This window comes from Bos grunniens, chromosome 8 (genome assembly GCF_055505025.1).
Source record: "Bos grunniens cultivar Pamir isolate PY7600 chromosome 8, Bosgru_T2T1.0, whole genome shotgun sequence".
Taxonomy (NCBI): domain Eukaryota; kingdom Metazoa; phylum Chordata; class Mammalia; order Artiodactyla; family Bovidae; genus Bos; species Bos grunniens.
In genome coordinates, this window is record NC_141172.1 from 87,266,504 (window position 1) to 87,277,515 (window position 11,012).

An 11,012-nucleotide genomic window follows, 5' to 3' on the forward strand; every position below is an offset into this window, starting at 1 on the left:
TCCTTCTATCCTAAAGTACAGAAATGGTATGGACCTAACAGAAGCATAAGATATTAAGAAGAGGTGGCAAGAATACATGAAAGAACTGTACAAAAAAGAACTTCACGACCCAGATAATCACGATGGTGTGATCACTCACCTAGAGCCAGACATCCTGGAATGTGAAGTCAAGTGGGCCTTAGAAAGCATAACTAGGAACAAAGCTAGTGGAGGTGATGGAATTCCAGTTGAGCTATTACAAATCCTGAAAGATGATGCTGTGAAAGTGCTGCACTCAATATGTCAGCAAATTTAGAAAACTCATCAGTGGCCACAGGACTGGAAAAGGTCAGTTTTCATTCCAATCCCAAAGAAAGGCAATGCCAAAGAATGCTCAAACTACCGCACAATTGCACTCATCTCACATGCTAGTAAAGTAATGCTCAAAATTCTCCAAGCCAGGCTTCAGCAATACATGAACTGTGAACTTCCAGATGTTCAAGCTGGTTTTAGAAAAGGCAGACGAAACAGAGACCAAATTACCAATATCTACTGGATCATCGAAAAAGCAAGAGAGTTCCAGAAAAACATCTATTTTGCCTTATTGACTATTCCAAAGCCTTTGACTGTGTGGATCACAATAAATTGTGGAAAATTCTTCAAGAGATGGTAACACCAGACCACCTGACCTGCCTCTTGAGAAATTTGTATGCAGGTCAGGAAGCAACAGTTAGAACTGGACATGGAACAACAGACTGGTTCCAAATAGGAAAAGGAGTACGTCAAGGCTGTATATAGTCACCCTGCTTATTTAACTTATATGCAGAGTACATCATGAGAAACGCTGGGCTGGAAGAAGCACAAGCTGGAATCAAGAATGCCAGGAGAAATATCAATCACCTCAGATATGCAGATGACACCACCCTTATGGCAGAAAGTAAAGAGGAACTAAAAAGCCTCTTGATGAAGGTGAAAGAGGAGAGTGAAAAAGTTGGCTTAAACTCAACATTCAGAAAACAAAGATCATGGCATCCGGTCCCATCACTTCATGGCAAATAGATGGGGAAACAGTGTCAGACTTTATTTTTGGGGGCTCCAAATTCACTGCAGATGGTGACTGCAGCCATGAAATTAAAAGACGCTTACTCCTTGGAAGGAAAGTTATGACCAACTTAGATAGCCTATTGAAAAGCAGAGACATTACTTTGCCAACAAAGGTCCGTCTAGTCAAGGCTCTGGTTTTTCCTGTGGTCATGTATGGATGTGAGAGTTGGACTGTGAAGCTTTAAAGCTGAGCGCCATAGAATTGATGCTTTTGAACTGTGGTGTTGGAGAAGACTCTTGAGAGTCCCTTGGACTGCAAGGAGATCCAACCAGTCCATTCTGAAGGAGATCAGCCCTGGGATTTCTTTGGAAGGAATGATGCTAAAGCTGAAACTCCAGTGCTTTGGCCACTTCATGCGAAGAGTTGACTCATTGGAAAAGACTGATGCTGGGAGGGATTGGGGGCAGGAGGAGAAGGGGACTTCAGAGGATGAGATGGCTGGATGGCATCACTGACTCGATGGACATGAGTCTGAGTGAACTCTGGGAGTTGGTGATGGATGGGGAGCCCTGCCGTGCTGCGATTTATGGGGTCACAAAGAGTCGGACACGACTGAGTGACTGAACTGAACTGACCTGAAGCTTTCCATCAGGGATATGTGAGCTGCTCGTTAGTGTATCCGTTTACTATTTAAAATTTCTCATCTATATTTTTCTGTTCATAAGTAGCCCACAGGACTAAGATTTTCGCTTACTGACCTTTTTAATGCTAGAGGACCATGTGGTTACAGGTATTCACAGCCCAGCAGTCCCTACCTGCATGCAGGGCCTCTGACAGTAGGGACAACTGGACTGAGATGTGTCTTCTAACAGTGGACAAAGCAAGTAAGAGGAAATCAAACAGAACAACATGAACAGAGAGAAGTAGAATTAACACTTAATATAGATAGAGGCCAAAATAATGAAATGGGAGAGAAAACGAGGGTAATCTTATTTTAAAATGCAGATATGTATAACTGATTCACTTTGCTGTAACATAGAAACTAACACAACATTGTAAAGCAACTATACTCCAATAAAATTTTTAAAAGTCAACCAGGAAAGGACTGGAATTCCTACTCTAAAAAAATAAATTAAAAAAATACAAATGCAGATTTTATTTGCTTGAAATAATACAAAGCAGAAACCTTTGATAAGCCATTTAGAAATGAACAGAAACACATTTCAGAAATGATAAATGCTATTATTTATGGGATAACAGAATTATAAAGCAAAGAGATTTTTGTATACTTATTGGAATAGATGTCAAACCCAGGGAAAATATTGAATTTTAGCAAAATGTGCTGTCAAATTTAACTCAAAGATAGAACAAATGACTTAATAACTCTACAGATGATATGATTTATGTAAATACGAAACAGTCAACGTGGTTAAAGTTCACAGTGTTATAAAGGGGGGAAAATCCATTGGACAGAGGTTCTCTGTGTGGAGACCCAGGAATGGGGATTGGTTAAGTGGAAATTTACCAGCAGTAATCATGCTATCTTTAACAGAAAACCCCAGGAGCATTATGACACAATGTTGGCAGGTCTGGCTTTGGGCGAACTGGGGCTATGGATGTCTGTGTCGTTGTTCCTTGTATTTTCCCCTACCCTCAATTCCATGTGGGAATCTTTTAAAAAATGACATGTGAGTTCCACAGAAATGTGAAAACCATTTGGCAAATTCAACATCCTTTTATGACAAACACATCAATAGGGTGATAGAAAGAGACATTTTAAAGAAGCATGTGGACAGCTTTGTCTTAATAGGCAAATATTAGAAATATTCCCAGCAAAAACAGAGACAATGTGTCTAAAATCACCACTTTGTTTTTGGACTTTAATATATTTCTCAAAAGGATCCACACCACTCTTTAGAAGAATTCTGCTACAAATTTACTTAATGTGATTTTACTGAAACTGGTCAGAACCTATACCGTTCAAGAAGACTGACATTTAAAACCCATCCTTAGAGGCAGGAAATAACCCTCTGGGATGATTTCCTGGGAATTCATTAATAATTCATATTAGTGATTTTTTTCCTCAAAATTACAGCTTCCCCAGTGGGCCATTGAGCACTGGCTGGCTCTCCAGTACACACAGAGCTACAGGATGTAACTTTACTACCGTCCTGGAAATTGAAGATCTGAAGGGGAAGAATCAATAAGCAGTCATCCTGATGTTTTTAAGGCATGTTATATGATTTAAGACTCATCATAGCCTTTTAAAATCTGCATCGTGTCTTCGTTGTGGTGTGCGGGCTTCCTCTCTAGTTGTGGCATGCGGGACTTCTCTAGTTGCAGCACGTGGGCTTCTCTTGTGGAGCAATGGCTTCCTTTGTTGGGCTTTACAGCACGAAGGCTCAGTAATTACAGTGTGCAGACTTCCTGAGTTGCAGTGCAGAGGCTTAGTTGTTTCAGGGCATGTGGGACCTTAGTTTCCCAACCAGGGGTTGAGCCCATGTCTTCTGCACTGGAAGGCAGATTCCTAACCACTGGGCCACCAGAAAAGTCCTTCATCATAGCCTTTTAAGGTGAGTGGGGTTTATTGGTGCAGGTTACTGTAGGGATTGAATCACCCAGACCTTACAGGGAAGGAGCATCAGGTGATTGACTAGCCACACCTGGTCTGCGAGTCCTAAACCCATTCTCTGCTAAAGATAACCTGGAACAGAAGTCTGAGTAAGATCAGTGAGCTGCCTGGTGCTGGTCTCCTTCTGGGCCAAATCCTCCCAGCCTGTGCCCCAGGGCTCATTTGGACTGGTGGTACTTTGGGTTCAATGTTACTGTTACTTTTCTGGCTTTATCAAAGCAGTGCAGTCCTTTCCCTTCTCCTGATTTATTTCTTGATATTTATGGGTTCTGCTCTCACACAGTTTGGTAACACAGTGAACTGGTGATAAAGAATAGTTGTAACAGGTAAGACTTAAGAAAAACAAATATAATATAAAGAAAAAATACAGCTAAGAACAATGAGAGTTTCCACAACTGCAACTGTGATTAAAATAGCTTTTAATTGATAGATTAGTTGTCATTGTTATGACTGTTGTTATTAAGATTTCGGGAATAAACTTATGTTAACAAAGTGATGAATGAAGGCAGTCAATGAATATTTGAGGAGTGCCTGTCTAGAGAGCTATCAAAAGATATGCCCTTTCTGGAGGAGGATTTCATAACAACAATAAGCAACAATAGCAGCAGGCAGTGCAACTATGATTAACACAGCTGTACAGTGTGTTAGGCAGGCAGTGTCTGCAGGATTTTACTTTTAATACAAAAAATATAGAATTTTTCTTCCATTGTTCCCATTCTACAGATGAAGCTACTGAGGCACAGAAAAGTAAAATAATTTGTTCAAGGTCACACAGACAATAAGAAGTGGATTTTGGATTCAATTCCAGAGATACACTTTCCAAGAAAGACTTGTATAGAATTACTGTCCCTCCGGTGTCCTGAAGCAAGCACTACTTCAACAGATGTAATCATGAGGACTCAGAATATCAGTCCAGAAGACATTCATCAAAGTCAGAGGTCACAGCCTCGCTTGGAAGAGGGACTAGCTGGTCTGTCAAAGATACAAAGCATTGTTTTCATGGGCTTCCCTGGTGGCTCAGAGGGTAAAAAATCTGCCTGCAATGCAGGAGACCTGGGCTTGATCCCTGGGTAAGGAAGATCCCATAGAGAAGAGAATGGCCCCCCACTCCAGTACTCTTGTCTGGAGAATTCCATCGATAGAGGAGCCTGGTGGGCTACAGTCCATGGGGTTACAAAGAATCAGACATAACTGAGCAACTAACACTTTCACTTTTTTCACTTCAAGACTTGACTACTTACAGTGGGGACTTTGCAAAAACCCACAGTTTGCATGACAGAGATGAAGAGATTTTTAAGTGAGATATTATTTGAAAGGGCATTTCTTTGATCTATAGCCAGTGTTATTTCTGCTTTGCCATGAACTTGAGAGAGGCAAGCTAATCTTGGATGTGACATCTTATGGAACTAAATGATGTACACTTGAGAAGCTGCATCTGTGCAATTAGCAATGACAATTTGTGATTAGTTAGGATAGAGCAGTAAAAAAATTGCTCTTCCTAGCTATGGATTCAAAAATAGCTCTTCAGGTGGTAGTTGATGCTGAGAAAGAATCATGCAGAATTCCAAGTTATAAAAACAAATAACATTGAGAGTATTTTTGAGACAATGTCTGCTTGTCCCACTACAATCAAGATGTATTAAAAATTCCATGACATGTGTGGGGTTCCTTCCTCCTTCCAGTTTCTAACAAGTTGAAAAATATGTGCAAATGTCATGGATTAAAATATCTTCTTCACTGCTGATGAAGATGGGTGGAAAATTCATCTCAGATCCAATAATTTAAAAAATAGTTTCTATTTCCCATCTGTATTGGATATACAGGGCATAGAGGTCCAACCAAGTGAATCAGCCACACTGAACACTCACAAACCAAAAGCAGGGACAGGGACCCAGTGACCGCACATCACCCTCCACCCAGAAGCAAAGATCTATGGAGAGAATGGCAAGTCCTGGCTCCCTTCTACTTGTGGGTCAGTAGAAATCCCTGTTTTGTGGGATGAGGCAGGAATCCAGGAATATGGAGAAAAAGCTTTCCTTGAGAATATGAAAAGCTTGTTTCAACCAGATTAACTGGTGGCTCAGAGTATTAAACATTGTCTTTCCCCCTATTTATTTGATGGCCTCTGATATATGTGGCCTCCTACTCTTAATCGTGGGTGATACACAGAAGTAGAAAAAATGACCGTGCTTTGGGGACATTCTCTATAAAAAAGGTCAATGCACACACATGTTTGATTCAATACTTAACAACACAATAAGCCAGATCATAGCATACCAACTGTGTGATTTCCCTGGAGGGCCAGTGGTTAGAGCTTCACCTGCCTATGTATGGTCTGAGAGTTCAATCCTTGGTTGAGAAGATAAGATCCCACATGCATTTTGACCAAAAAGCCAAAATATAGAAAACCAGAAGCAATATTATAACAAATTCAATAAAGACTTAATAAAAAGGCAACACACCACTTGTTCTCAAAAGGCATACAGATTCCATTGCATCCAAATAGATGAGATGTTGATGAATTTTGGGGAAATTCATTCATCAGACTTTTGCTGACTGAGATTGTCATGAGGCAAATGCTTTTATAGAGAAATCCATTCTCAAAGGGCAGGCAAGGCTGTACTAGGGGAAATGGAGTTGTCAAGGAGGATGGGACATGAGAGGTGTGTGTGTGTTTGTGTATACACAAGACAGTGAATGACCCAACAAGTTAGAGAGTGAGTAATGAGAGAAATAGATTTAAGGGACTAGATCTGATAGACAGAGTGCCTGATGAACTGTGGATGAAGGTTTGTGACATTGTACAGGAGACAGGAATCAAGACAATCGCCAAGAAAAAGAAATGCAAAAAAGTAAAATGGCTGTCTGAAGAGGCCTTACAAATAGCTGTGAAAAGAAGAGAAGCAAAAAGTAAAGGAGAAAAGGAAAGATATACCCATTTGAATGCAGAGTTCCAAAGAATAGAAAGGAGAGATAAGAAAGCCTTCCTCAACAATCAATGCAGAGAAATAGAGGGAAAAAATAGAATGGGAATGACTAGAGATCTCTTCAAGAAAATTAGAGATATCAAGGGAATATTTCATGCAAAGATGGGCTCAATAAACGACAAAAATGGTAAGGACCTAACAGAAGTAGAAGATATTAAGAAGAGGTGGCAAGAATACACAGAATAACTGTGCAAAAAAGATCATCATGACCTGGATAATCATAATGGTGTGATGACTTACCTAGGGCCAGACATCCTGGAATGTGAAGTTAAGTGGGCCTTAGGAAGCATCACTATGAACAAAGCTAGTGGAGGTGATGGAATTCCAGTTTAGCTACTTCAAATCCTGAAAGATGATGCTGTGAAAGTGCTGCACTCAATATGTCAGCAACTTTGGAAAACTCAGCAGGGGCCAAAGGACTGGAAAAGGTCAGTTTTCATTCCAATCCCAAAGAAAGGCAATGAAAGAATGCACAAACTACTGCACAATTGAACTCATCTCACACGCTAGTAAGGTAATGCTCAAAATTCTCCAAGCCAGGCTTCAGAATTACGTGAACTGTGAACTTCCAGATGTTCAAGCTGATTTACAAAAGGCAGAGGAACCAGAGATAAAATTGCCAACATCCGCTGGATCATTGAAAAAGCAAGAGAGTTCCAGAAAAACATCTATTTCTGCTTTATTGACTGTGCCAAAGCCTTTGACTGTGTGGATCACAATAAACTGTGGAAAATGCTAAAAGAGATGGTAATACCAGACCATCTGACCTGCCTCTTGAGAAACCTGTATGAAGGTCAGGAAGCAACAGTTAGAACTGGACATGGAACAGACTGGTTCCAAATAGGAAAAGGAGTACATCAAGGCTGTATATTGTCACCCTGCTTATTTAACTTATATGCAGAGTACATCATGAGAAACGCTGGGCTGGAAGAAGCACAAGATGGAATCAAGATTGCTGGGAGAAATATCAATCACCTCTGATATGCAGATGACACCACCCTTATGGCAAAAAGTGAAGGGGAACTAAAGAGCCTCTTGATGAAAGTAAAAGAGGAGAGTGAAAAAGTTGGCTTAAAGCTCAACATTCAGAAAACAAAGATCATGGCATCCAGTCCCATCACTTCATGGCAAATAGATGGGGAAACAGAGGAGACATTGGCTGACTTCATTTTTCTGGATTCCAAAATCACTGCAGATGGTGATTGCAGCCATGAAATTAAAAGATGCTTACTCCTTGCAAGGAAAGTTTTGACCAACCTAGACAGCATATTAAAAAACAGAGACTTTACTTTGTCAAGAAAGGTCCGTCTAGTCAAGGCTATGGTTTTTCCAGTGGTCATTTACGGATGTGACAGTTGGACTGTGAAGAAAGCTGAGCACCGAAGAGTTGATGCTTTTGAACTGTCGTGTTGGAGAAGACTCTTAAGAGTCCTTTGGACTGCAAGGAGATCCAGCCAGTCCATCCTAAAAGACATCAATCCTTGGTGTTCATTGGAAGGACTGATGTTGAAGCTGAAACTCCAATACTCTGGCCACCTGATGCAAAGAGCTGACTCATTTGAAAAGACCCTGATGTTGGGAAAGATTGAAGGAGCGGGGAGAGGGGGACGACAGAGGATGAGATGGTTGTATGGCATCACCAACTCAATGGACATGGGTTTGGGTGGACTCCGGGAGTTGGTGATGGACAGGGAGGCCTGGCATGCTGCGGTTCATGGGGTCTCAAATAGTCGGACACGACTGAGAGGCTGAACTGAACTGAATGAGAGAAATAATGAGGAGCAAGTTGGAACTGAGTTTTATCAAGTGCAAAACTGAGGGGTCTTTCCTCCCTGCCGCTCACATCCATAAGTCTCTTCTCTGTGTCTGCATTTCCATTGCTACCCTGCAAATAGCTTCATCAATATTGTTAATATACGATATTTGTTTTTCTCTTTCTGACTTACTTCACTCCATGTTATAGATTCTAGGTTCATCATTAGACCCTCATTAGAACTGAATCATGAGTTCCTTTTTATGGCTAAGTAGTATCCCATTGTATGTACCACAGCTTTGGGAGGGGACATATGTATACCTGTGGCTGATTCATGTTGGTGTATGGCAGAAATAAAATCAATATTGTAAAGCAATTATCCTTCAATTAAAAATAAATAAGTTTTTAAAAGCTGAGGGATCTTTATGGATAATTGATGAGAACAAAACATTTTAAAGCTGTGGGCAATGCTTTAGAGAGATTTGTTATGCCAGAGCCTTATGCATTGGGAGAGAGAGCCAATTGAGGCAAAGATGCTGATGCAGGGGGTTGAGAGAAATAGTGCATTATCAAGTATGATCAAATCCTGAACATACAGGGCAATGAAGTCCTGCCAGGTGAACCAGCCATACTCAACAATCACAGATCCAAGCCGGTGAGAAAGGAATGGAATTAAAGGGGCAGAGGTAGAAATGTCACCACAGGTGCCTTCAACAATATTCAATTTCCTTCAAAATCTGTTGTAAATGAAATGCCTAGCACACAGTATTCAGAGACAGAACGTACCTAAAGGACTTACTGAGAAAGGTAACTGGGAGTAAAGTGAGGAACCAATTTTCTGCCCAAGAGAGGAAGTTGCATTGGAACTTCCAAGTTCATGAGCACATCCATGCTGTCTATGTTGGTTGGGATTGGTCTGTGTTCTGATGACTAAATCAATTTGGGACAAGTTAACCTACGCTGGCCAAGTGAAGTTCAATTGTCCAAATAGTGCTTTAGGAAGGATACAGCATAAAACTGTACTTCACATCAAATAAGAAATTTACATATTTTTGGAATAATAAAAGCATATAATGGCAGGGAATGATTTTGACATCAGGAAGTTCTAGGGTCAGATCTTGGTTTTAACATTTCCTAGGTGGGTCACCATAATTAGACAACTATAATTTCTGTGAGTTTGTGAAAATAATACTTCTCTCACTAGGCTATTTTGAAAAATAAATTATATGATGTGAAGTGCCACATGATAAAGTGCCACTTGATTGTTATTCAGAAAACAATGATTGACTTATGAATACCATTCCTGCATATTCCATGATTTTTGCTACTTGTGATCGCCATGACCTTGAGTGTCGCATCTATAAAAATCCCATCATTTCTATGTATTTTAGTTTATATTAGATAATTGTACGTTTAGTAAATGCTTATAATATGCCTGACATAGTGTTGTATATTCAGTACATAGAGCAGAGGAGAACATGATTTCTGCTTTCTAGGAGGTTAAAATCCCATAGTGGAGATAGACATGGAAACAGGAAGTAGAGTAGTGAGGGCCATACTGTATGGATGTATGGACCAAATTGTGCAGTAGCACAGATCTGAGGAGTTTAGAGATGAAGATGAGTGTTGGGTGATGGGTGCCGTTTTCCTTAGAGAGAGCAGGCAGATGCTTGAGAGAAGAAGAAAAAAAGACTATATATTTTTCAGAGAAGTAAAAAGGGTGTATAAATTAAGTAAGTGAAAGTCACTCAGTCGTGTCCAAACTCTGCAACCCCATGGGCTGTAGCCTGACAGACTTCTCTGACCATGGAATTCTCCAGGCCAGAACACTGGAATTGGTAGTCTTCCCCTTCTCCAGGGCATCTTCCCAGTCCAGGGATTGAACCCAGGTCTCGCTCATTGCAGGTGGATTCTTTACCATCTGAGCCATCAGGGAAGACCATAAAAAGGGTGAGGTGGTATCTACTAACTGCTACCGTTATTATATTCTATGCTGATTGTTGTTCAGTCACTAAGTCGTGTCTGACTTTTTTGTGGCCCATGGACCGTCAGGTTCCTCTGTGCATGGGATTTCCCAGGCAAGAATACTGGACTGGGTTGCCATTTCTTTCTCCAGTGGATCTTCTGGACCCAGGGATCGAACCTGGATCTCTTCTGTTTCCTGCATTGACAAGCTAATTCTTTACCACTGAGCCACCAGGGAAGCCCATATTCTATGAAAGAGGCCCTTGAAAGATAACTTTCATAATACAAGTAAAAGCAAAGATTGTTATTATTGAGCACTGGGTCAGGTACTGTTTCAGATGTTTTAAGCATATTCTTGTTTAATTTTCATAAAGACAAGAAAAATGATTCAAAGAGGTTAAGTGGGTTTTAGCCCATGTTATAGAAACAGTAAATGATCAAATAAGTATTTCAGTTCATGCTTTATGAGTCCAAGTCTAAAGTTCATTCTATAGTATTAGATCATATTTATTTTGGTGTTCAAATGAGAAAATTTCCATAAGAGGACTTCAAAGCTATAATCTATTTTATTTTTTTTTGTAATGCATGACTGTTATGTTAATGCATTTTAAAATGTAAACAATTTTTTTACTTTTCTGTGTTTTGTGATAG